The sequence below is a fragment of the Balaenoptera acutorostrata genome, chromosome 4 (genome assembly GCF_949987535.1).
Source record: "Balaenoptera acutorostrata chromosome 4, mBalAcu1.1, whole genome shotgun sequence".
Lineage (NCBI taxonomy): Eukaryota > Metazoa > Chordata > Mammalia > Artiodactyla > Balaenopteridae > Balaenoptera > Balaenoptera acutorostrata.
The window spans coordinates 79,276,643-79,300,831 of record NC_080067.1 but is presented as its reverse complement, the minus strand read 5'-3'; the positions used below and the strand labels follow the sequence as shown (position 1 = coordinate 79,300,831).

Sequence of the window (24,189 nt, the reverse complement as noted above, 5' to 3'; positions counted from 1 at the left end):
CGCCCCCACGTCCCGGTCCCGGCTCCCAGCCCTAGCTCCTGGGCGTCGACGTCCGCCCACCGGGCGCCGCGCCCTGCGCCGGCCCCCGCAGGTGCTGCGGCCCCGCGCCCCAGCCCGAGCACCAACAGCGCCTGCCCTCCCGCCGGGGGTTCCTGGAGCCAGCCTGCGCCTGCGCCGCCCTAGGGGGGCGGAGCCTGGCCGGATTGGCCCGCCACCTTAAGGGGCCATGTACCACTTACTTCTTTTTCTTCCTCCTTCAGAGCACCTACTGCTCCCCCTTCTTCGTCCCGCCAGAAGCCCTGCTTGCGCATTCCTGTGGAGCCAAAGGGAGAAGAGGTGAAGCAGAAGGTAGGGAGTTCACACTGAGACGGTGTAGTCAACAGGACCCAATGGAGGAGCGCTGAAATAGGAGTCTCGAATTCTAAGTAGCAGTTCAGCTGCTCCTGACTTGTGAGTGTAAAAAAACCCATTTCCCTCTGGCCTCAGTTGGTTCGTTTCTAAAATGAAGAGGAGGTTGGACCGGAAAGTTTCCAAGGTCCCAATCCAGTGAGTGTTTGACTGCGGAGAGGGACTCTAGTCCTAATCTTTCAGCAGCAGCCCAGAGATCTATGAACCTGGGCTGCCTCCACCCTTTCCCTGGGGCCGAGGGAGAGCTGGGCTCAGGCCTGTGACACTTCCTGTTGGGAATACAGGCAGAAAGAGCCCCGGGCAAAGGGGGCCTTCCTCCCTCTTGCACTGCTCCCTCTTGGGTCTGTACCCTGAAAGGAGGAGAAAATTCAGAGCTCCTTGTCCCAGTGATAGTGCAACCTGCAGACCCAGATCCTAGCACAGCTGGAGGCGGCCTTGGGCTGCCAAGCTTAGAACCCAAAAGCTAGGGCAAGTTGGCCCTGTTTCTGACTGTACCTCATCTATAAGATGCGTTTAATAATAAAACAACTCCAGACAGAACTGTCCCAAGGATCAGACATCAGAGAACTGTGTAAGGGTGACTCCTTCTGCACTCCTATTTTCCAGCATTGGGCCCAAGGGCTCTGGCCTGAGGACAGTAGGACAATGAGAAGGGGGTGGGTTCTAGACAGCTATGGGGGGGCCGGACTGGGTGGATTTGGATCATGGCGTCTTGCCCTGTGAGGTGAGCAGGGCAACTTTCTACTAAATCATTCGATAACAGTGTGTGTAAGGGGGTTGCCCTTCACCATGCAACCAGGGCCACTGAGCAGGAAGTTGAATGCACCCCACCTGGGCCGAGACAGGGTCTAGGGCAGGCAGTACTCCACAGGTGATAGAACTGAGGCTCTACACGATTAAGTAGCAGCTGGTAGTAGTGAAGCCAGAATTCAAATCCACTTTTCTGACTCCCAAGTCTGCTCTGAACCAATAAGGCACAACAAAGCAACACCATACCCAGGAGCTTTGGGAAACATCAGGTCTTAAAGTAGAAGATAGATGGGCCCCTGGGCTGGACAGCTGGTGATTGTCAAGTGGAGCAAAACTGAAGTTTTGTCCTCAGCCAGACAAGAATGACGCCTGTTTCCCTTCCTCCATTAATATGGACGGAATGAACTAGCAGTGGGGAATTTGTTGCAACAAAAATAGAAATGAAGTTTTTCCTCTCCTGAGAACAAGGAAAGTAAAGGGAACAGTGAACAGGCTAGAGAAGAAACAAACTGGACGGAAAGAGTTAATCACTCCTAGCTTTATTTTAACTGTTGCTAATCTGTAGTGTCTGTAACTGGATTTGTCCTTCACAAAGCTAACCTATTACTCCCTGACACTATGTGAATTACATCCTGCATGGTAATACCCCCTAAATCTATGTAAATTACATCATGCACCTACATACCCTGCACTCCCTTGTAACAAATCACCCCTTGTAGCCTTTTGCATTTCAGAAAGAAAGATAAACCAGAGACAAACAGGCTGAACTACCAGGCTGCTGGACCCAGTTATCCGGCTGCCTGACACCAGCTGTGACTGTTTTGAAATAATGCAAGAAGAATGCAAGACCTTTACAATTTTGATCCTTATCATATACCCTGGACTGTGAGCCCCACCTATAAGATCTTATCTGATTCCCCGGGAAGGTGGGGCACAGTTCTTGAGGTGCTAGCCTGCTGTGTTTTCCCCTTTGCCAGGCAAAGATTAAAGCCATTTTTCTTGTTCCTCCAAAACTCTGTATTTCTGTTTGGCATTGGTGCACAGAGAGCCAAGATTTTTGGCATCAGTCTGACCAGATTTTGGGGATCAATAGATGCAAACAACTGATTTGGAGCAAGTTTCTCTGCTGGTAAATCAAGCTCTAAATCAAACAAGGCAAGGGGTCAAAGCACCTACATGCTGGATTGTTCTGCTGGGTGATTCTCTTAGAGGAGCCCAGCTCCCCATTCTCCCATCTCCCTTCCAGTTGCTCTCAAGAGCCAAACCCATGCCTCTGACATCCCTAGTGCAGGGTTATCTGGAGCTTTAGGCTCACAGAAAAGAGGTCTCCTGCTCCCTTCCCCCATCCTTCCATCTCAACTCCTGGACTGTCCCCACCACCACATTGAGCACTGGGGCTGTGATGGAAGTTGTCTTGGAGCATGTCTCCTTCTCTGCATTGTGTTTGACTCTGGTACTGGTAGCTGGGGAGACTGCTCTCTCCCAAGGGGACTGACAGCACAATAGAGGAAATGAGACACAGGCTAGAAACACAAGGCTTAGGAGATTCAGGAGGCTGTGGGGATAACCCCAACCCTCCAACGTGCCTGTGCCAGTCTCTTCCCTGATCTGAAACTTGAAAAGAGCTGTCCACAGCAGAGTGATTCTGCAGGGAGAAGGGCTTGTCAGGTCTAGTTCTAAGCAGAGGCAGCCCAAGCTGCTTGAGGGAGGCTTGTGGCAGTGCCTTGAAGAATCTCCACTGTGAGATGGTTGCATGTGTGGGGTAAGCAGGAGGGCAAGGAAGGCAGCGGCGGGTGGTGAAGGCAGCCTGGCTCATACCTGTAAGCAGGTGCTCGGCCAAGAGTGTTGATGCTGCAGAGTGACTGGGCTGAAGGTTTTTTGGGTTCTGTTTTGTTTTTAAAAATAGAGCAATGTTTTTTAAACTACTCTTGCAAACTATTAGCTGGAGGTGAACTGAATTTAGTGAGTTTTAACTGGCTTTTTTTTTTTTTTTTTTTTTTTTGGCTGTGTTGGGTCTTCATTGCTGCATGCGGGCTTTCTCTAGTTGCAGTGAACAGGCTTCTCATTGTGGTGGCTTCTCTTGTTGCGGAGCATGGGCTCTAGGCACGTGGGCTTCAGTAGTTGTGGCACATGGGCTCAGTAGTTGTGGCTTGTGGGCTCTAGAGCACAGGCTCAGTAGTTGTGGTGCATGGGCTTAGTTGCTCCGTGGCATGTGGGATCTTCCCAGACTGGGCTCGAACCCATGTCCCCTGCATTAGCAGGCGGATTCTTTATCACTGCGCCACCAGGGAAGTCCCTTAACTGGCTTTTTTTTTTTAATGAAAGAGGACAGTAATAGAAAATATCAGAATATAATTTTCTGAACTTTTCATTGAAGTATAACATGCATCCAGAGAAGTGCAAAGACTTGGGCATTTTACAAAGTGAATATCCCCAGCACCGAGATCAAGAAACACCATAATTAGGATCCAGAAGTCCCCCCAAATGTAAGTTTTAAAAGAAACTATAATCTTCAAGCATGTCCTTCATATTTATGATTTACTTTTAACTTTCTGACAACCCTCCCTGGCCTCCGCCCACCAACATAAACTCCACAATGACAGGAAGTTTTGTCTGGGGACAAGACTGGCACAGGCACCTAGAACAATGCCGAGTATACAGTAGGTGCCAGCAATATCTATTGAATGGATGAGAGTGCATCACAGATAGTATAACCAAGCAGGACCCTATGGGGTCTTCCCAGGGCAGACCCTACCCCCCACCATGTCCTCTGCCTCCCTCTTGTCTGTAGAAAAACTTTAGCCTCCTAGGCCTTCCCCAACTTCCAAAGAATAAATTTAATCAGAGAAGTAAGAAAATGCAGAAAGAAAGGAAAACAGCCAAGCAAGACAGAATAATAATAGTTTAGTCATTAAACAAAGTCAAGGACTGTTAGTTCCTCCTCAAGGGCTATAGATAATATACTGGGCCATATCCTTTGAGCTGTTTGACAGCTACTAAAACCCCCACGAGGTGGAAGAAGTTAACTGCATGCTGCCCACAAGCACGTAGACCCCAGACCAGTTGGAATCAGGAGGTTGATGATGTTGATTCCCAATTACTCACCAACAACCAATCAGAAGAATGTCCACGAGCTGATCATCCACCCCTCTCTCTCACCCTGTCTTTAAAAACCTTTCCCTGAAAGCCATCAGGGAGTTGGGTCTTTGGAGCACTAGCAGTCTGGACTCCTTGCTTGGTGCCCTGCAATAAACGCTGCGCTTTCCTTCACCACAATCCAGTGTCAGCAGATTGGCTTTACTGTGCCCGAGTGAATGGACTTGAAGTTTGGTTTGGTAACAATAGTAAAGGTATGGTTTCATTATATATACACAGGTGTGCTCTACATCTTGATATAAAATGTGTTTCTTTCTGCAGATCAGAGGCAAAGACTTCTGAAGCCCAGTGCTCCAACTTGAGAAAGCTGTGGAGGCTGTGGTTCAGGCCCGGGGAATGAGCGTGGATGAAGTAGAATAGTATGCTGACTAGACCAGTGCTTCTCAAACTGCAGTGTGCCACTGAATGACCCAGGCGTCTGGTTGAAAGGCAGGTTCTGATTCAGCAAGCTGGGAAGGGGATGCTGCGATTCTACATTTCTGTCAATCTCCTACACTTGGTTAGCAAGGCCTTGAACCCAGAGATTCTCAATAATGCTGTACATAAGAATCACATGGGAAGCTTTTAAAAACACTGCTGCCCAGGTCCCACCCCAGAACAATTCAGTTGGAATCTCTGGGGTGGGGCTCAGCATCCATAGGTTTTAAAAACTCCCCTGGTGATTCCAGTGTGCAACCAGAAACAGTGGGTGCTGGTTCCCTGGAGTATCCCCAGTGCATGAGCTGAGGTGGGAGGGAAGTGAGGTGTGGGGTCAGGTCTGGTGTCTGAGCAAATGATCCAGTATCACAAAGGGCAAGAGATTTCTTAGGAATGGACCATTTGCTCCTTAGTGGAGGTGAAGGGAGGGATTTCTGAAGGAATTCTTTGGCGTGGGGCTAGGCTATCTGCTAACCCAGGTCACGTCCTCCCAGGACCAAGAACAGACCCGTGCCTTCACCTTATCAAGCAAGTCAGAGCTCCCCAGAGCTGCTCCAGGGGCTGGGCTCACATGCCCCCAAGCAGTTCAGACATTTTCAGAACCTTACTAGGGCAGTGGGAGGAGGTGCTGCCAGCTGCTCCCACACCCTGCCCCCTCTGCCCTGCTAGAGAAAGAGCCAGATGAGTCCAGAGATTACAAACCCTGGATCAACATGGACTATTCAGGATGAAGCGCCACGGTCCTGGGTTCTGACGCCCTCTGGTGGACACCTAGAGTTGAAGTTGGTAACCAACAAACAGACTACCGCGTCCAGGTACTCTTTTATTTATTTATTTTTTAAACTTTTAATACAATTTTTAAAGGTTACTTTCCATGTACAGTTATTACAAAACCTTGGTTGTATTCCCTGTGTTGTACAGTACACCCTTGAACCTATCTTACACCCAATAGTTTGTACCTCCCATTCCCCCACCCCTACACCACCCCCCACTGGTAATTAGTTTGTTCTCTATATCTGAAAGTCTGCTTTTTTGTTTTATTCATTAGATTTTTGTATTTTTTAGATTCCACATATAAGTGATATCATACAGTATTTGTCTTTCTCTGTCTGATTTATGTCACTTAGCATAATGCCCTCCAAGTCCATCCACGTTGCTGCACATGGCAAAATTTTGTTCTCTTTTATGGGTGAGTAGTATTCCATTGCGTGTGTGTGTGTGTGTGTGTGTGTGTGTTACAGCCTCCTTATCCATTCATCTGGGTTTTTTTGGTTGTTTTTGCCTCAGAAAATTTATAATTTATTTCTTTAGATTGAAGTATAGTTGATTTACAATGCTGTGTTAGTTTCTGGTGTACAGCAAAGTGATTCAGCTATACATATATATATTCTTTTTCATATTCTTTTCCATTATAGTTTATTACAAGATATTGAATATAGTTCCCTTGGCTATACAGTAGGTCCTTGTTGTTTATCTATTTTACATATAGTAGTTTGTATCTGCTAGTTCCAAACTCCTAATTTATCCCTCCCCCTCCCCTTTCCCCTTTCCCCTTTCCCCTTTCCCCTTTGGTAACCATAAGTTGGTTTTCTACATCTATGAGTCTGTTTCTGTTTGGTAAATAAGTTCATTTGTATCATTTTTTTTAGATTCCACATATAAGTGATATCATATAGTATTTGTCTTTCTCTGTCTGGCTTACCCTACTTAGTATGATGATCTCCAGGTCCATCCATGTTGTTGCAAATGGCATTATTTCATTCTTTTTAATGGTTGAGTAATATTCCATTGTATATATACACCACATCTTCTTTATCCATTCACCTGTCAATGGACATTTAGGTTGCTTCCATGTTTTGGCTATTGTAAATAGTGCTGCTATGAACATTGGGGTGCAAGTATCTTATCGAATTAGAGTTTCTGTCTTTTCTGGATATATGCCGAGGAGTGGGATTGCTGGATAATAAAGTAGTTCTATTTTTAGTTTTTTAAGGAAAACTAAAACTGTTTAGTTTCCTTTTTTAAGGAAAACTAAACTCGATACTGTTCTCCATAGTGGCTGCACCAATTTACATTCCCACCAAGAGTGTAGGAGGGTTCCCTTTTCTCCACACCCTCTCCAGCATTTATTTATCGTTTGTAGACTTTTTGATGATGGCCATTCTGACTGGTGTAAAGTGATACCTCATTGTAGTTTTGATTTGCATTTCTCTGATAATTAGCCATGTCAAACAGCTTTTCATGTGCCTTTTGGCCATCTGTATGTCTTCTTTGGAGAAATGTCTGTTTAGGTCTTCTGCGCATTTTTTGATTGGGTTGTTCAGTTTTTTGTTATTGAGTTGTATGAGCTGTTTGTATATTTTGGAAATTAAGCCCTTGTTGGTTGCATCATTTGTAAGTATTTTCTCACATTCTGTAGGTTGTCTTTTCATTTTGTTCATGGTTTCCTTTGCTGTGCAAAAGCTTATAAGTTTGGTTAGGTCCCATTTGTTTATTTTTGCTTTTATTTCTATTGCTTTGGGAGATTGACCTAAGAAAACATTGCTACGATTTATGTCAGAGAATGTATTGCCTATGTTCTCTTCTAGGAGTTTTATGGTATCATGTCTTATACTTAAGTCTTTAAGCCATTTTGAGTTTATTTTTGTGTATGGTGTGAGGGAGTGTTCTAACTTCACTGATTTATACATGGCTGTCCAGCATTCCCAGCAACACTTGAAGACCGTCTTTTCTCCATTGTATATTCTTTCCTCCTTTGTTGAAGATTAGTTGACCATAGGTGTGTTTATTTCTGGGCTCTCTATTCTGTTCCATTGGTCCATATGTCTGTTTTTGTGTCAAAACCATGCCATTTTCATTACTGTAGCTTTGTAGTATTGTCTGAAGTCTGGGAGGATCATGCCTCCTGCTTTATTGCTTTGGCAATTCTAGATCTTTCATGGTTTCATATAAATTTTAGGATTATTTGTTCTAGTTCTGTGAAAAATGTCATAGGTAATTTGATAGGGATCACATTAAATCTGTAGATTGCTTTGAGTAGTATGGCCATTTTAACAATATTAATTCTTTATCTCCCTTTTTGATGGAATGTAGTCTTGATCTATCACGTACCCAAGCCAATGTCAGGCACAATCAAAGAAGACATGACCTATATGCATAATCAAGAAACTGCTAGTTGGGGGAAGCAAGACTAAACAAATAAAGGACTGGCTCCTTTTACTCTTCACCTACTCCTTCTTTACATCCCCCAGATCTGGCTTTCCTTGGAACTCACTGTGCTAAGTTTAGAAATGAGGAGCACTCAGGGCTACTGAGGTATTTTTTCACTTTTGGACCTCCCTGCTCTTCCTCTCTCTATCTTTGTTTAAATCTCCCCATTCGTAGTGTAGATACAGTACAATCCTTAGCTGACTGTTCTTCCTCTTTCTGCTTCAGTGATGACCATCCCAGGGAAGCTCATACCTGCTGCTTTTTTGGCCACCTCTGCAGCTTGGTCAGCTAATTTCCACTCATTGCCACCCCCACCTGCACACACACACACACATCTGAGCTAATTAGGCCCACAGGATAGAGCTGCCTGCATCTGTGGCTGCCCTCTTGAGCCACGATGGTCATTGACTACCAGACACTTCCTTTTGGTCGCGCCAATCTGAGGAAGTGGCAACAGAACCCAAACTCTCAAATCCAGCCCTTTCTCCTCGACTCCCCTGGCTCTCTCATTTGCCCAGGAACCAGACTCAGGTCCTTGGCTGCCTCTTTCCACATCCCCTCCTTCAGCACTGTGTGCAGACCCCAGACACTGCAGGGCTCCAGCCTGCCTCCTCCTCCCCAGACTCACTTCCTCTCAGCTACCACCTTAGTGCTGTTAGGGAGAACGTGGGTCCAAGACACCTCAATATCAACAGCCCCAAAGGAGGTGATCAGGTGGTTAAACCAATGGGAAACACTAGTTGGGGAGATCCAGGGCACCTGCATAAGTGCCTGAAGAATGTCTACAAGATAAGGACAGATTAACAATCTCATCGGTAGCACATCTGAGCTATTGGGATGGGTAAGAAAGGATTGTAAAGGTACCCTAAGAGGATAGAATCAAATCTGGGTTTGAGGGAGGAAATATACATTCTCAGTGGGAGAGGGATTTTTTGTTTGAGCTAGAAATTATCTTAGAGAACATCAGGCCTAACCCCCTCATTTAGAAGTGAGGAAACTGAGGTCTTGAGATGTATAGCAGATTACCCAAGGACGTCCAGCAATTTAAGGGTGGTGATTGAATTAGATTAGAATCTCCATGACCCAGTTACAAATTCAGGGCTCCTACTCTACTAATTCTTTTTCCCAACTTCCTAACCCCTCTAGCAAATACATATATACCATGCCAAAGCTGAGCTGCAAAAACAGAAGGGAGTAAGAATATCTTAGTGAGTTCTGATGATTTACATATAGAAATTATATATGGGCCAGTCTCTGTATGCTTGGTTGGGGGTGATGAGAAAACACCTTATGGAATTAGTTGAGGGGAATAGCTGGATATCAAGGAAGGCTGGGGCTGAGTTCTAGCATGGGAACAGGTTAGACCATCAGGCCTTCTTACCTTCCAGTTCATACATGCATGAATGCACCCGCACATAGTTTTTTCCTAAACACTGGTAGCCTGCGTGGATAGTAGTCAAACACACTTTGAGCTGACGAAGTTCCTGGTCCTTGGTGTGAGCACTTACATAGGATAGACTTTTTCAGTAGGGAGAGGAGCAGGAAACAGGGCAAAATATACAGAAAAGAGAAGGGGCCGCAGGAATGATGCTACATCAAAAAGGTGTTATAGGATCTCTTTAGGTATTAAGGAAGCCTTTTATGTATGGAGAAAACATTTTTTATTAGTTTGTCAATTATCTTATGATTTGGTTTATGCTATTTTTTTTTTTGCAGTGCAACAATTTGTATGAAATCAGTTTATCAATCTTTTCCCACATGGCACTTGGGTTTCGTTTAATTTAATTTTTATTTTATATTAGAGTATACTTGATTTACAATGTTGTGCTAGTTTCAGGTGTACAGCAAAGTGATTCAGTTATACATATACATATATCCATTCTTTTTCAGATTCTTTTCCCATATAGGTTATTACAGACTATTGAGTAGAGTTTCCTGTGCTATGCAGTAGGTCCTTGTTGATTATTTTATATATAGTAGTGTGTATATGTTAATCCCAAACTCCTGATTTATCTCTTCCCCTCACTTTTCCCCTTTGGTAACCGTAAGTTTGTTTTTGAAGTCTGTGAGTCTGTTTCTGTTTTGTAAATAAGTTCATTTGTATCATATTTTTTTAGATTCCACATATAAGTGATATCACATGATATTTGTCTTTCTCCGTCTGACTTACTTCACTTGGTATGATGATCTCCAGGTCCATCCATGTTGCTGCAAATGACATTATTTCATTATTTTTTAATGGCTGAGTAATAGTCCAGTATATATATGTACCACATCTTCCTTATCCATTCCTCTGTCAATGGACATTTAGGTTGCTTCCATGTCTTGGCAATTGTAAGTAGTGCTGCTATGAACATTGGGGTGCATGTATCTTTTCGAATTATGGTTTTCTCTGGATATATGCCCAGGAGAGGAATTGCTGGATCATATGGTACTTCTATTTTTAGTTTTTTCAGGAACATCCATACTGTTCTCCGTAATGGTTGTACCAGTTTACATTCCCATGAACAGTGTAGGAGGGTTCTCTTTTCTTCACACTCTCTCCAGCATTTACTGTTTGTAGACATTTTGATGCTGGCTATTCTGAACAGTGTGAGGTGGTACCTCATTGTACTTTTTTTTTTAAATTTATTTAATTAATTAATTTATTTATTTTTGGCTACGTTGGGTCTTTGTTGCTGCACACGGGCTTTCTCTAGTTGCAGAGGCTACTCTTCGTTGTGGTGCGCGGGTTTCTCATTGCAGTGGCTTCTCCTGTTGTGGAGCACGGGCTCTAGGTGCATGGGCTTCAGTAGTTGTGGCACATGGCCTTAGTTGCTCCGCGGCATGTGGGATCTTCCCGGATCAGGGATCGAACCCATGTCCCCTGCTTTGGCAGGTGGATTCTTAACCTCTGTGCCACCAGGGAAGTCCCCTCATTGTACTTTTCATTTGCGTTTCTCTAACAATTAGTGACGTTGAGCATCTTTTCATGTGCCTCTTGGCCATCTGTATGTCTTCTTTGGAGAAATGTCTATTTAGATCTTCCCATTTTTTGGTTGGGTTGTTTGTATTTTTTGATAGTGAACTGCATGAGCTGTTTGTGTATTTTGGAGATTAATCCCTCGTTGGTTGCTTCATTTGCAAATATTTTCTCCCATTCTGTGGGTTGTCTTTTCATTTTGTTTATGGTTTCCTTTGCTGTGCAAAAGCTTTTAAGTTTAATTAGGTCCCATTTATTTTTGTTTTTATTTTCATTACTCTAGGAGGTGGATCCAAAAAGATATTGCTGCACTATGTCAGAGAGTGTTCTGCCTATGCTGTCCTCTAAGAGTTTTATAGTATCCGGTCTTACATTTAGGTTGTTAGTCCATTTTGAGTTTACTTGTGTGTATGGTGTTAGAGAATGTTCTAGTTTTATTCTTTTACATGTAGCTGTCCAGTTTTCCCAGCACCACTTATTGAAGAGACTGTCTTTTCTCCATTGTATATTCTTGCCTCCTTTGTCATAGCTTAGGTGACCATAGGTGCGTGGGTTTATCTCTGGAATTCCCATCCTGTTCCGTTGATCTATATTTCTGTTTTTGTGACAGTACCATACTGTTTTGATTACTGTAGCTTTGTAATATAGTCTGAAGTCTGGGAACCTGATTCCTCCAGCTCCATTTTTCTTTCTCAAGATTGCTTTGGTTATTTGGGGTCTTTTGTGCTTCCATACAAATTGTAAATTTTTTTGTTCTAATTCTGTGAAAAATGCTATTGGTAATTTGGTAGGGATTGCATTGAGTCTGTAAATTACTTTGGTAGTATAGTCATCTGACAGTATTGATTCTTCCAATCCAAAAACATGGTATATCTTTCCATCTGTGTCATCTTTGATTTCTTTCATCAGCATCTTATAGTTTTTCAGAGAACAGGTCTTTTGTCTCCTTAGGTAGGTTTATTCCTAGGTATTTTATTCTTTCTGATGTGGTGGTAAATGGGATTGTTTCCTATAATTTCCCTTTCTGACCTCTTGTTATAAGTGTATAGAAATGCAACAGGTTTCTGTATATTAATTTTGTATCTTGCAACTTTACTGAATTCATTGAGCTCTGGTTGTTTTCTGGTAGCATCTTTAGGATTTTCTATGTAGAGCATCATGTCATCTGCAAACGGTGGCAGTTTTACTTCTTTTCCAATTTGGATCCCTTTTATTTCTTTTTCCTCTCAAATTGCTGTGGCTAGAACTTCCAAGACTATGTTGAACAAAAGTGGCAAGACTGGACATCCTTGTCTTGTTCCTGATCTTAGAAGAATTGTTCACCGTTGAGTATGATGTTAGCTGTGGGTTTGTCATATATGGCTTTTATTATGTTGAGGTATGTTTCCTCTATGCCCACTTTCTAGAGAGTTTTTATCATAAATGGAAGTTGAATTTTATCAAAAGTTTTTCTGCATCTATTAAAATGATCATTTGGGTTTTATTCTTCAGTTTGCTGTGTGTTGTATCACACTGATTGATTTGTGGGTATTGAAGAATCCTTACAAACCTGGGATAAATCCCACTTGATCATGGTGTATGATCCTTTTAATGTATTGTTTGATTCAGTTTGCTAGTATTTTGTCAAGGATTTTTGCATCTATGTTCATCCGTGTTATTGGCCTGTAACTTTCTTTTTTTGTGGTATCCTTGTTGGGTTTTGGTATCAGGGTGATGGTGGCCTCAGAATGAGTTTGGGAGTGTTCCTTCTTCTGCAATTTTTGGGAATAATTTCAGAAGGATAGGTGTTAACTCTTCTCTAAATGTTTGATAGATTTCACCTGTGAAGCTGTCTGTCCTGGACTTTTGTATGTTGGGAAGTTTTTTAATCTCAAATTCAATTCCAGGACTTGTGATTGGTCTGTTCATTTTTTGTATTTCTTCCTGGTTCAATCTTGGAAGATTGCACCTTTCTAAGAAATTGTCCATTTCTTTTAGGTTGTCCATTTTATTGGCATGTAGTTGCCTGTAGTAGGCTCTTATGGTGCTTTGTATTTCTGTGGCATCAGTTGTAATTTCTTTCTCATTTCTAATTTTATTGATTTGGGCCCTCTCCCTATTTTTCTTGATGAGTCTGGCTAAAGGTTTATCAATTTTATCTTTTCTTTCTTCCTTTTTTTTTTTTTTTTTGGCAGCACTGCATAGCTTGTGGGATCTTAGCTCCCTGACCAGGGACTGAACCCAGGCCTCAGCAGTGAAAGCGCCCAGTCCTGACCACTGGACCAGCAGGGAATTCCCAATTTTGTTTATTTTTTCAAAGACCCAACTTTTAGTTTCATTGATCTTTTCTATTGTTTTCTTCATCTCTATTTCACTTATTTCTGCTCTGATCTTTATGATTTCTTTCCTTCTACTAACTTTGTGTTTTGTTTGTTCTTCTTTTTTAGTTGCTTTAGGTGTAAGGTTAGGTTGTTTATTTGAGATTTTTCTTGTTTCCTGAGGTAAGCTTGTATCACTATAAACTTACCTCTTAGACCTGCTTTTGCTGTGTCCCAAAGGCTTTGGATTGTCGTGTTTTTGTTTTCATTTGTCTCTAGGTATATTTTGCTTTCCTCTTTGATTTCTTCAGTGATCTATTGGTTGTTTAGTAACATATTGTTTAGCCTTTACAGTTTTTTTCTTGTAGTTGATTTCTAATCTCATAGCATGGTCAGAAAAGGTGCTTGATATGATTTCAATTTTCTTAAATTTACTGAGGCTTGCTTTATGGCCCAGCATGTGATCTATCCTGGAGAATGTTCCGTGTGCACTTGAAAAGAATGTGTATTCTGCTGCTTTCGGATGGAATGTTCTGTAAATATCAATGAAGTCCCCTTTGGTCTAATGTCTTATTTAAGCCTGTGTTTCTTTACTGATTTTTCTGTCTGGATGATCTATTCATTGATGTAAGTGGGCTGTTAAAGTCCCCTACTATTATTGAGTTAACATTTGCCTTATATATTGAGGTGCTCCTATGTTGGGGGCATATATATTTACAATTGTTATATCTTCTTGGATTGATCTCTTGATCATTATGTAGTGTCCTTCTTTGTCTCTTGTAACAGTCTTTATTTTAAAGTCTACTTTGTCTGGTATAAGTATTGCTACTCCAGCTTTCTTTTGATTTCCATTTACATGGAATACCCTTTTTTCATCCCCTCACTTTCAGTTTGTATGTGTCTCTAGTTCTGAAGTGAGTCTCTTGTAGGCAGCATATACATGGGTCTTGTTTTTGTATCCATTCAGCCAGTCTATGTCTTTTGGCTGGAGCATTTATTCCATTTACATTTAAGGTAATTATTGATATGTGTGTTCCTACTGACATTTTGTTAATTGTTTTGGATTTGTTTTTGTAGGTCTTTTTCCCCTTCTTTTGTTCTCTCCTCTTGTGATTTGATGACTATCTTTAGTTTTGTGTTTAGATTCCTTTTTCTTTTTGTTGTGTATATCTGTTATAGATTTTTGATTTGTGGTTACCATGAGATTTTTGTATAGCAATATATATATATATGTGTGTGTGTATATATATATATATATATATATACACACACACACACACACACATATACACATACTTGTTTTAAGTTGCCGATCCCTTAATTTCAAATACATTTTAGATACCTTCCATTTGTACTCTCTCCCCTCACAATTACTGTTTTTGATATCATGTTTTACATCTAGTTGTTTTGTTTATCCCTTAACTACTTAGTGTGGATACAGATGATTTTGCTACTTTTGTTTTTAACCTCCCTACTAGCTTTGTGTACAGATTAATTCCTGTCTTTACTGTATGTTTTCTCTTACTGATGAGCTCTTTCATTTCATAATTTTCTTGTTTCTAGTTGTGGCCTTTTCTTTTTCACCTAGAGAAGTTCCTTTAGCATTTATTGTAAAACTGGTTTGGAATTCTTTTAGCTTTTGCTTGTCTGTAAAGCTTTTGATTTCTCCATCAAATCTGAATGAGAGCCTCCCTGGGTAGAGGATTCTTGGTTGTAGGTTCTTCCCTTTCATCACTTTAAACATATTGTGCCACTTCCTTCTGGTCTGCAGAATTTCTGCAGAAAAAATCAGCTGATAGCCTTATGGGAGTTCCCTTGTATGTTATTTGTTGCTTTTCCCTTGCTGCTTTTAATATTCTCTATCTTTAATTTTTGTCATTTTTATTACAACATGTCTTTTGGTTAATGCTGTATGGGACTCCCTGCACTTCCTGGACTTGGGTGACGGCTTCCTTTACCATGTTAAGGAAGTTTTCATCTATTATCTCTTTAAATATTATATTTTCTCAGCCCTCAGGCTCTCTTCTCTTGGGATTCCTATAATACGAATACTAGTGCATTTGATGTTGTCCCAGAAGTCTCAAACTGTCCTCATTTTTTTTCATTCTTTTTTCTTTTTTCTATTCAGCAGCAGTGATTTCCACTACTCTGTCTTCCAGCTCACTGATCTGTTCCTCTGTATCATTTAGTCTACTATTGATTCCTTCTTGTGTATTTTGCATTTTAATTTTTGTATTCTTCATCTTTGTTTGGTTTTTCTTTATATTTTCTAACTCTTTGTTAAAAACTTATAACTTCTCGCTCTGTGCATCCATTCTTCTCCTGAATGCTTTGATCATCTTTACAACATTGCTCTGAACTGTTTCTCAGGGAGATTGCCTATCTCTACTTCACTTAGTTCTTCTTGGGTTTTATTTTGTTCCTTCATCTGGAACATATTCCTCTGCTGCCTCATTTTGTCTGAACTTCTATTTGTATTTTTATGTATGTGTATGTTAGTTAAGTTTCTTGACTTTGGAAAAGTGACCTTCTGTAGAAGACGTCATATGCATCCCAGCAGTGCGCTCCCCTCTCATCACCTAAGCTATATGCTTTAGGGAATCCCCCCTAAGAGGGCTGCATGGGTTCTTCTGTTGTGGTGGGCTGACTCTGTGGGCAGTGTGGTAGGCTTTTTGGCCCCTAGTCTTGTTGGTTGCCTGACCCTTCCATGTGTGGATGCTGCTTGCTGCTGTTTAGCAGGGCTTGGTCACAAGGTGGCTATTTGTAGAAGCCTAGGGGACCCCAGGGCTAGTGCTAGCTCACTGGTGGGCAGTGTCAGGGTCCTGAAGACTCTGGGTCTGTTGCCCACCCACTGGCAGGTGAAGCCAGATCCTGGGGTTAATGTTGTACTAGTGGCAGGCAGAGCTGGTTCCTGGAGTCTGGCTGCAGGGCCCAGGGATCCCAGAGTTTGTTTCAGATCATTTGGGGCAGATGGGTTCTTGACACTGCTGGGCATGGGGGCCAGGGTGTCCCACAGGTTACGTTGGCCTGCTAATGGGCAGGGCCAGGGCCCATCTGGTCCCAGGGTAGGGTCTGACCTGCTGTTGGTGGTCTGCAGCGTACGGGATCATAGTTTTCTTGCTTCTGGCACCTGCCCACTGGTGGGTGGAGCTGGGTCTTGGCCCTCTGGTGGGCAGGGCCATGTCTAGAGGCATATCTAGAGGTGGCTGGGGGCTCAGGAAGTCTTTAGGCATTCTGTTTGCTGATGGGTGGGGCTGTCTCCCTGCACAGTTAGTTGTTTGGCCTGAGGTGTCCCAGCACTGGCACCTACAGGCTGTTGGGTGGGTCCAGCAGCCACCAGTAGCAGTGCTCATGCAGCTGAATGCCCCCCAAAATGTCTGCAGCCAGTGTCCATGTCCCCAGGGTGAATTGCAGCCATCTCCCCCCAACCCCTGCTGCCTCTCCAGGAGGCTCTCTAAGACCAGCAGGTAAGTCTGTCCCAGGCTCCTATCAAATTCCTCTTTTTGCCATGTGTCCTGGTGCACATGAGATTTTATGTGTGCCCTTTAAGAGTGAAGTCTCTATTTTCCTCAGTCTGATGGGGCTCCTTTAATTAACCCTGCTGGCCCTAAAGACAAGTGCTCTGGGGGCTTGTCTTCTCTGTGCTGGACCCCTGGGCTGGGGAGCCTGATGTGGAGGTCAGAACTCTCACTCCTGTGGGAGAACCTCTGCAGTATATTTATTTTATAATTTGTGGGCCACCCACCTAGGGCATATGAAATTTGATTATATTGCAAGTCTGCTCTTTCTACCCGTCTCATTGTGGTTCCTTCTTTATGTCTTTAGTTGTAGAAAGTCTTTTCTTGTAGGTTCCAGTCTTTTTCACTGATGGTTGTTCTGCAGATAGTTGTGATTTTGGTGTGCTTGTGAGAGGAGGTAAGCTCAGATCTTTCTACTCTCCCATCTTGGCTGCTCTCCTCTTCATTCTTTTTTCTTTCTGCTCTTCAGACTGGATAATTTCAATTGCTTTACCTTTAAGTTCACTAATACTTTCTTCTGTCTGCTCAAATTTGCTGTTGAATAACTCTAGTGAGTTTCTCATTTCTGTTATTTCACTTTTAAGCTCCAGCATTTATTTGGTCCTTTTTATATTTTCTATTTTTTTACTGATATTCTCATTTGTTCTACATAGTTTTCCTGATTTCCTTTACTTCTTTGCCCATGGCTTCCTTTAGGTCATTGAGCATGTTAAGTCAACTGTCTTAAATATCTTTAATAATTCCAGTGTCTGGGCTTCCTCGGGGATGGTTTCTGTCGAAATCTTTTTTCCCCCGTGATTGGGCTATACTTTCCTGTTTCTGTTTCCTGTAACTCTTTTATTGAGAACCAGATACATTGAGCATTATGTTGTCTTAACTCTGAAATCTAATTCTCCCTCTCCTCAGGAATTGGTAAATCTTGCTAGTTGAGGGCCGGAGCCATTGTTTGTGACTTCTCCAAACTATTTTTGCAAAGTGTGTATTCCTTGTTTTGTGTGGTCACTGAAGTTTCTATCTGATATCTCTACAGTCAGCCAGTAAGCTGACAAATATTTCCTCAAATGTCTGGCTCCCAAAGGGAAATACTGTCTCTAATCCCCTGTAAACCACTTTAGTTCATGGGGGTTGAAACAATGGCCAACCTTTGTGCTGGCCCCTCAGTGATCAAACGCAGCAATTATCAATCAAAACACACAATCCTAATATTTGGAGGACAAGTTTCTTATTGTCCAGGAAGCTACACCAGGAATATGGGCCACCATCTCTCCTTTCTGCTCTCTGCTTCAGAGGATGGTAGTGAAGGAATGGTAGCCACTATGTGAAAGACCAACATTCCCAAGAATTTACTGATTTACCAGTCTCTTCATCAAGCTCTACCCTGAACATTGCAAGTATTTAACTAGACTCCAGAATTCCAAAATAGTTGCTTTAGACAGTTCTTGCCAGTTCAGTAGTTGTTTAGGTGGAGAAATGGCTTCCTTCCCTGACATCATTCCATTTCTTTTCATTGCCAAATAATATCACATTGTAGGCTTATACCACATTTTGTTTATTCATTCATCAGGTAATGGACATTTGGGTTGTTTTCAATTTTTAACTATTATGAATAATGCTTCTATGAACAATCGCTTATAAATTTTTGTGTGGACTTGTGTTTTTATTTCTCTTGGGTGTATACATAGGCATGAAATATCTGGGTGTAATGATTACCATTATTAACAATGATTACTATTATTAACCTTGCATTCCTAGAATAAACCCTACATGGTCATAATATATTATCCTTTTATATATTGTTGGATTCAATTTGCTAGTCTTTTGTTAAGAGTTTTTGCATCTATGTTCATGACAATATTGGTCTGTAAATTTTGTTTTTGTAATGTCTTTGTCAGGTTTTGGTATGTTATACTGACATCAATAGTTTCCTCTGCCTCTATTTTCTGAAAAAGTTTGTGTAAGGTTAGTGATAGTCCTTCCTTGAATGTTTGGTAGACTTCACCAGTGAAACTGAGTATAGAGTTTTCTTTATGGAAAGTTATGATAAATTCTGTTTATTTGATACAGGGCCATTCAGATTTCCTGATTTTTTCTTGTATTAATTTTGATAATTAAATTTATCAATACATTTGTCTACTTTATGTAAGTGGTCTAATTTGTTGGCATAAAATTGTTCGTGATATACCTTTATTATCCTTTAATGTCATAGGATCTGTAGTGATAACCTTTTTCATTCTTGATATTGGTAATTGTTTTCCATCATTTTTTTTTTCTTGATTGCTCTAGCTAGGGGGTTTTTCTATTTCATTTTTCATTCCAAAGAATCAGATTTTGGCTTTGTTAATTTTATCTATTGTATGATTTTCACGTCATTGATTTTTGTTCTTTATTGTATTTCCTTTCTTCTATTTCGCGTGAGCTTACTTTGCTTTTCTTTCTCTAACTTATTAAGATGGGAATTTAGGTCATTGATTTTAGATGTTTTTCTAATATAATTATTTAAAACTATAAGTTTCCCTCTAAGCCATGACTATTCAATAGCACTTTCTGCAGTGATGGAAGTATTCTGTTTTCTGCTGTCCAGTACAGTAGCCACTAGCCATATGTAACTATTGAGCACTTGATATGTGGCCAGTGTGTCTGAGGAATTGAACTTTTATATTAATTTAAATTTAGTCACATGTATCCAGCGGCTTCTGTAATGAGCAGTGCATCTCCAAGCACTGCTTTACCTGCATCCACAAATTTTATGTTGTAATTATCATTAAATTTAAAATATTTTCTAAGTTCCCTTGTGATTTCATCTTTTTGATGAATAAATTATTTACAAATGTGCTGTTTAATTTCCTGAGGTTTTGGGGGTTTCTGGATATGTTGTTACTGATTTTAAATTTTTAATTTAATTCCTTTGTGATCAGAGAACACACCATGTATAATTTCAATACTTTTTAATCTGAGCCTTGTAGAGCCCAACATATGGTCTATCTTGAATTTACCATGCATACCTCAAAAAAAATAGTATTTTGCACTTGTTGGATGTAGTGTCCTATAAACATCAATTAGATTGAGGTGGCTGATAAAGTGGTTCAGATGTTTTGTCCTGATTTGTCTAATTGTTCTAATGACTGCTAAGAAGTGGGTGTTAAAATCTACTATGGCAGAATTATGTTTCTTCTCCCCACAATGCTATAAACTTTTAATTCATGTATTTAAGGCTATCAGGCATCCTACATACATATTTATAATTGTACTCTCTTCCCAATGAATTGTCCTGTTTATCATGAAATGTTCCTATTTTTATCTATGATAATCTTTGTCTTAAAGTCTATTTTTATCTGGTGTTTATATAGCCACTCTAGTCTTATTATGCTAATTTGCATGTTCTTTGTTTTCCATCCTTTAACTTTCAACTTATCTGTGTTTTTAAAGTGTTTCTTGTAGGCATTTATTTATTTATTTATTTTAAAAAATTTATTTATTTTTATTTATGGCTGTGTTGGGTCTTCGTTTCTGTGTGAGGGCTTTCTCTAGTTGTGGCAAGCGGGGGCCACACTTCATCGCGGTGCGCGGGCCTCTCACTATCGTGGCCTCTCTTGTTGTGGAGCACAGGCTCCAGATGTGCAGGCTCAGTAACTGTGGCTCACGGGCCCAGTTGCTCCGCGGCATGTGGGATCTTCCCAGACCAGGGCTCGAACCCATGTCCCCTGCATTGGCAGGCAGATTCTCAACCACTGCACCACCAGGGAAGCCCTGTAGGCAGCACTTAAATGAACTTTTTGATTAGAATGTTAACATGTCACTAATGTAATTATTGATATAGTTGGACCTTGGCATATTTTATTAGTTTTTTGTTTGTCCTCTCTTTTTGTCCTTACCAACTCTCACGCTTTTTTTTTTTAAGGTCACTTCTCCAAGCTTTACTCCCATCCACAGTCTGTTTGCCTGTGTTTACTTTTTAAGTCCTCAGGTGGGTTTCTTTTCCTTTCTTTTTTTTCTATTTTACTCAGAGTTTATCATCGTAAGCAGTGGAGGGATGGGTTGTAGGGGCTTACATTGTGATACTGGAACCAAAACCCCTTTCATGAAGGTTTCACGGCTATTCTCACTTACGCATAGACTACTTTGAAAGCATATGCAAGAAATTGGTGATTGTGGATATTTAGAGGGAGAAATTGTGGGGACCAAGAGGAAAAACTTACTTTTCAATACAGATCCTTCTGCACTTTGACCATTAGTATGTAAACATTTTTCAAAAAAGGCATTAACAACTAGTCAAAATAATCAATTTGGGATGGATTAAAAATTAGGTAGTTTAAAGGACAGATGTAGCAAACTACAAAGGCTTTAACTTAAGCACCTAAGAACGTAAGCCCATTGATAGCTACAAGGAAGATAACGGTATCTGATGTGTTAAATTCCAAGCGAAGGTATATGTTGCAGATAACCAACCATATGTCTCTTCAAATATTTGTTTAGAGCTGCCTCCTGGCCCATCACCTTTCACAAGGCACATTTTCCTTAGAATACAGTCATCTATTGTCTTGATTTTTTTCCAGGCTGTGCACGTGGCTACTAATTCTGACAGGGGAAAGCTTGGACATAGGTGAGGCAATTAAAAGGCTTCCCAATTCTAGTGGCTGCAATTCCTGCAAGCGTACTGAAGAATTCTGGCTGGCACTTGCAGCTACGAGATTCAGTTGTATAATGGTTTTTTTTTGGTAATTGCTTAGTAGAAAGCCTGTAAAATAAAACCCTTACCAGTTATGCCTTTTACTATAGAGCAGCAGTGTCCACTAACCATTAGCTATTGAGCACTCGAAATAGGGGTAGCCCAAATTGTGATGTGATAAGCACAATGGATTTTGAAGACTTATTATGGAAAAAGGAATATAAAATATCTTGGCAATAATTTTTAATGTGTACATGTTAAAATAATAGCATTTTGAATATATTGATTTCAAATATACTAAAATTTCATGTTTCTTTTTAGGTTTTTAATGTGACTAAAAATTAAAATTAGATAGGTAACTCACCTATTTTTGAGGGGGAGGGGAGACAAAATAGGTCCTGTTAGAATTTTCTTTTTTTTTAATTGAAGTATAGTTGATTTACAATGTTGTTAGTTTCAGGTGTACAGCAGAGTGATTCAGTTTTATATATATATTCTTTTTCAGATTCTCTTTCCTTGTAAGTTATTATAAAATATTGAGTATAGTTCCCTGTGCTATACAGTAGGTCCTTGTTGGTTATCTTTTATATACAGTATTGTTTATGTTAATCCCAAACTCCTAATTTATCCTTTTCCCTCCCCCCTTTCCCCTTTGTTAACCATAAGTTTGTCTTCCATGTCTGTGGGTCTGTTTATGTTTTGTACATAGGCTCATTTGTATCTTTTGTTTTTTGGGGTTTTTTTAGATTCCACATATAAGTGATATATGATATTTATCTTTCTCTGTCTGGCTTACTTCACTTACCGTGATAATCTCTAGGTCCATCCATGTTGCTGCAAATGGCATTATTTCATTCTTTTGTATGACTGAGTAGTATTCCATTGTATATATATACCACCTCTTCTTTATCCATTCATCTGTCCATGGGCATTTAGGTTGCTTCTGTCTCAGCTATTGTAGATAGTGCTGGCTATGAACATTGGGGTACATGTATCTTTTCGAATTATGGTTTTCTCCGGATATATGCCCAGGAGTGGGATTGCTAGGTCATGTGGTAGCTCTATTTTTAGTTTTTTAATGAACCTCCATACTGTTTTCCATAGTAGCTGCACCAATTTACATTCCCACCAACAGTGTAGGAGGATTCCCGTTTCTCCACACCCTCTCCAGCATTTATTGTTTGTAGATTTTTTGATGATGGCCATTCTGACTGGTGTGAGGTGGTACCTCATTGTCATTTTGATTGGCATTTCTCTAATAATTAGCGATGTTGAGCATCTTTTCATGTGCCTTTTGGCCATCTGAATGTCTTCTTTGGAGAAACATCTATTTAGATCTTCTGCCCATTTCTTTATTGGGTTGTTTTTTTGATATTGAGCTGTATGAGCTGTTTGTATATTTTGGAAATTAATCCAAAACTAAAAGACAACCTACAGAATGGGAGAAAATATTTGCAAATGATGTGACCTGCTAGAGTATTCTTACTGAAAACCAATGACCAATTGGACATCCACATGCAAAAAAATGAACCATATACCCTTTACAAAAATTACCTGAAAATAGCTCAGACCTAAATGTTAAATGGAAAAATAAAACTCCTAGAAGATGACACAGGGAAAAATCTAGATGGGTTTGGTGAGACATGAAAGAAATAATTGATAAGCTGGACTTCTTTAAAATTAAAAAATTCTGCTCTGCAAAAGACACTTTCAAGAGAATGAGAAGACAAACCACAAACTGGGAAAAAATAATTGTAAAACACATATCTAATAAAGGACTGTTATCTAAAATATACAAAAAAAATTCTTAAAACTCAACAATAAGAAAACAAACAACCTGCTTAAAATAGGAGCAAAAGATCTGAACAGACACTTCACCAAAGATATACACTTGGTAAATAAGAATATGAAACATCTTGTCATTAGGGAAATGCAAATTAAAATGAGATACCACTACACACCTACTAGAATGGCCAAAATCCAAAACACCGACTCCACCAAATGCTGACAAGGACGTGGAGCAACAGGAACTCTCATTCACTGCTAGTGGGAATGCAAAATGGCATAGTTACCTTGGAAGACAGTTTGGAAGTTACTTACAAAACTAAAGATACTCTTACCATATAATCCAGCAATTGCACTCCTTGGTATTTACCCAAATGAACTAAAACTTATGTCCACAAAAAACCTGTACACGTTTATAGTAGCTTTACTCGTAATTGCCAAAATTTGGAAGCAACAAAGATGTTCTTTGGTAGGTGAATGGAGAAATAAACTGTTATATCCAGACAATGGAATATTATTCAGCACTAAAAAGAAATGAGCTATCAAGCCATGAAAAGACACAGAGGAATCTTAAATGCATATTACTAAGTGAAAAAATCCAATCTGAAAAAGCTAGATTGAATGAATTTTATGATTCTAACTATATGACATTCTGGAAAAGGCAAAACTATGGAGACAGTAAAAATATCAAGGGTTGCCAGGGGTTCCTGGGAAGGGAAGATGAAGAGGCAGAGCACAGAGGATGTTCAGGGCAGTAAAATTATTCTGTATTGTACCATAATGGTAAAAATGTCATTATACATTTGTCCAAACCCATAGGATGTACACCACCAAGAGTGAATCATAATGTCAACTATGGACGATAATGATGTGTCAAGTTAGATTCATTGATTGTGACAAAGGTACTTCTTGGGGGTGGGGCTCTCAGGATGTCGATAGTGGGGGAAACTGGGGTGGGAGCAGTGTGCAGACAGGGAGTATATGGGACCTCTCTGTACTTTGTGCTCAGTTTTCCTGGGA

At 40.5% G+C, this 24,189-nt stretch overlaps 1 long non-coding RNA gene across 9 annotated transcripts in view; it reads left to right on the top strand.

Moving 5' to 3' along the window:
* The first annotated feature begins 234 nt into the window (after positions 1–234).
* Positions 235–24,189, top strand: part of LOC114236416 (uncharacterized) — a 26,412-nt gene continuing 2,457 nt past the window's right edge. The window contains exons 1-7 of one of the 9 annotated variants that reach the window (XR_009008096.1): positions 235–348; positions 3,536–3,644; positions 4,576–4,813; positions 5,401–5,546; positions 5,859–5,920; positions 20,617–20,682; positions 21,272–24,071. This is a non-coding gene — a long non-coding RNA (uncharacterized LOC114236416). Of the gene's footprint in view, positions 349–3,535; positions 3,645–4,575; positions 5,547–5,858; positions 5,921–20,616; positions 20,683–21,271; positions 24,072–24,189 lie in introns of all 9 variants that reach the window. The other 8 variants (XR_009008095.1, XR_003622383.2, XR_009008093.1 and 5 more) reach the window with 8 other exon arrangements.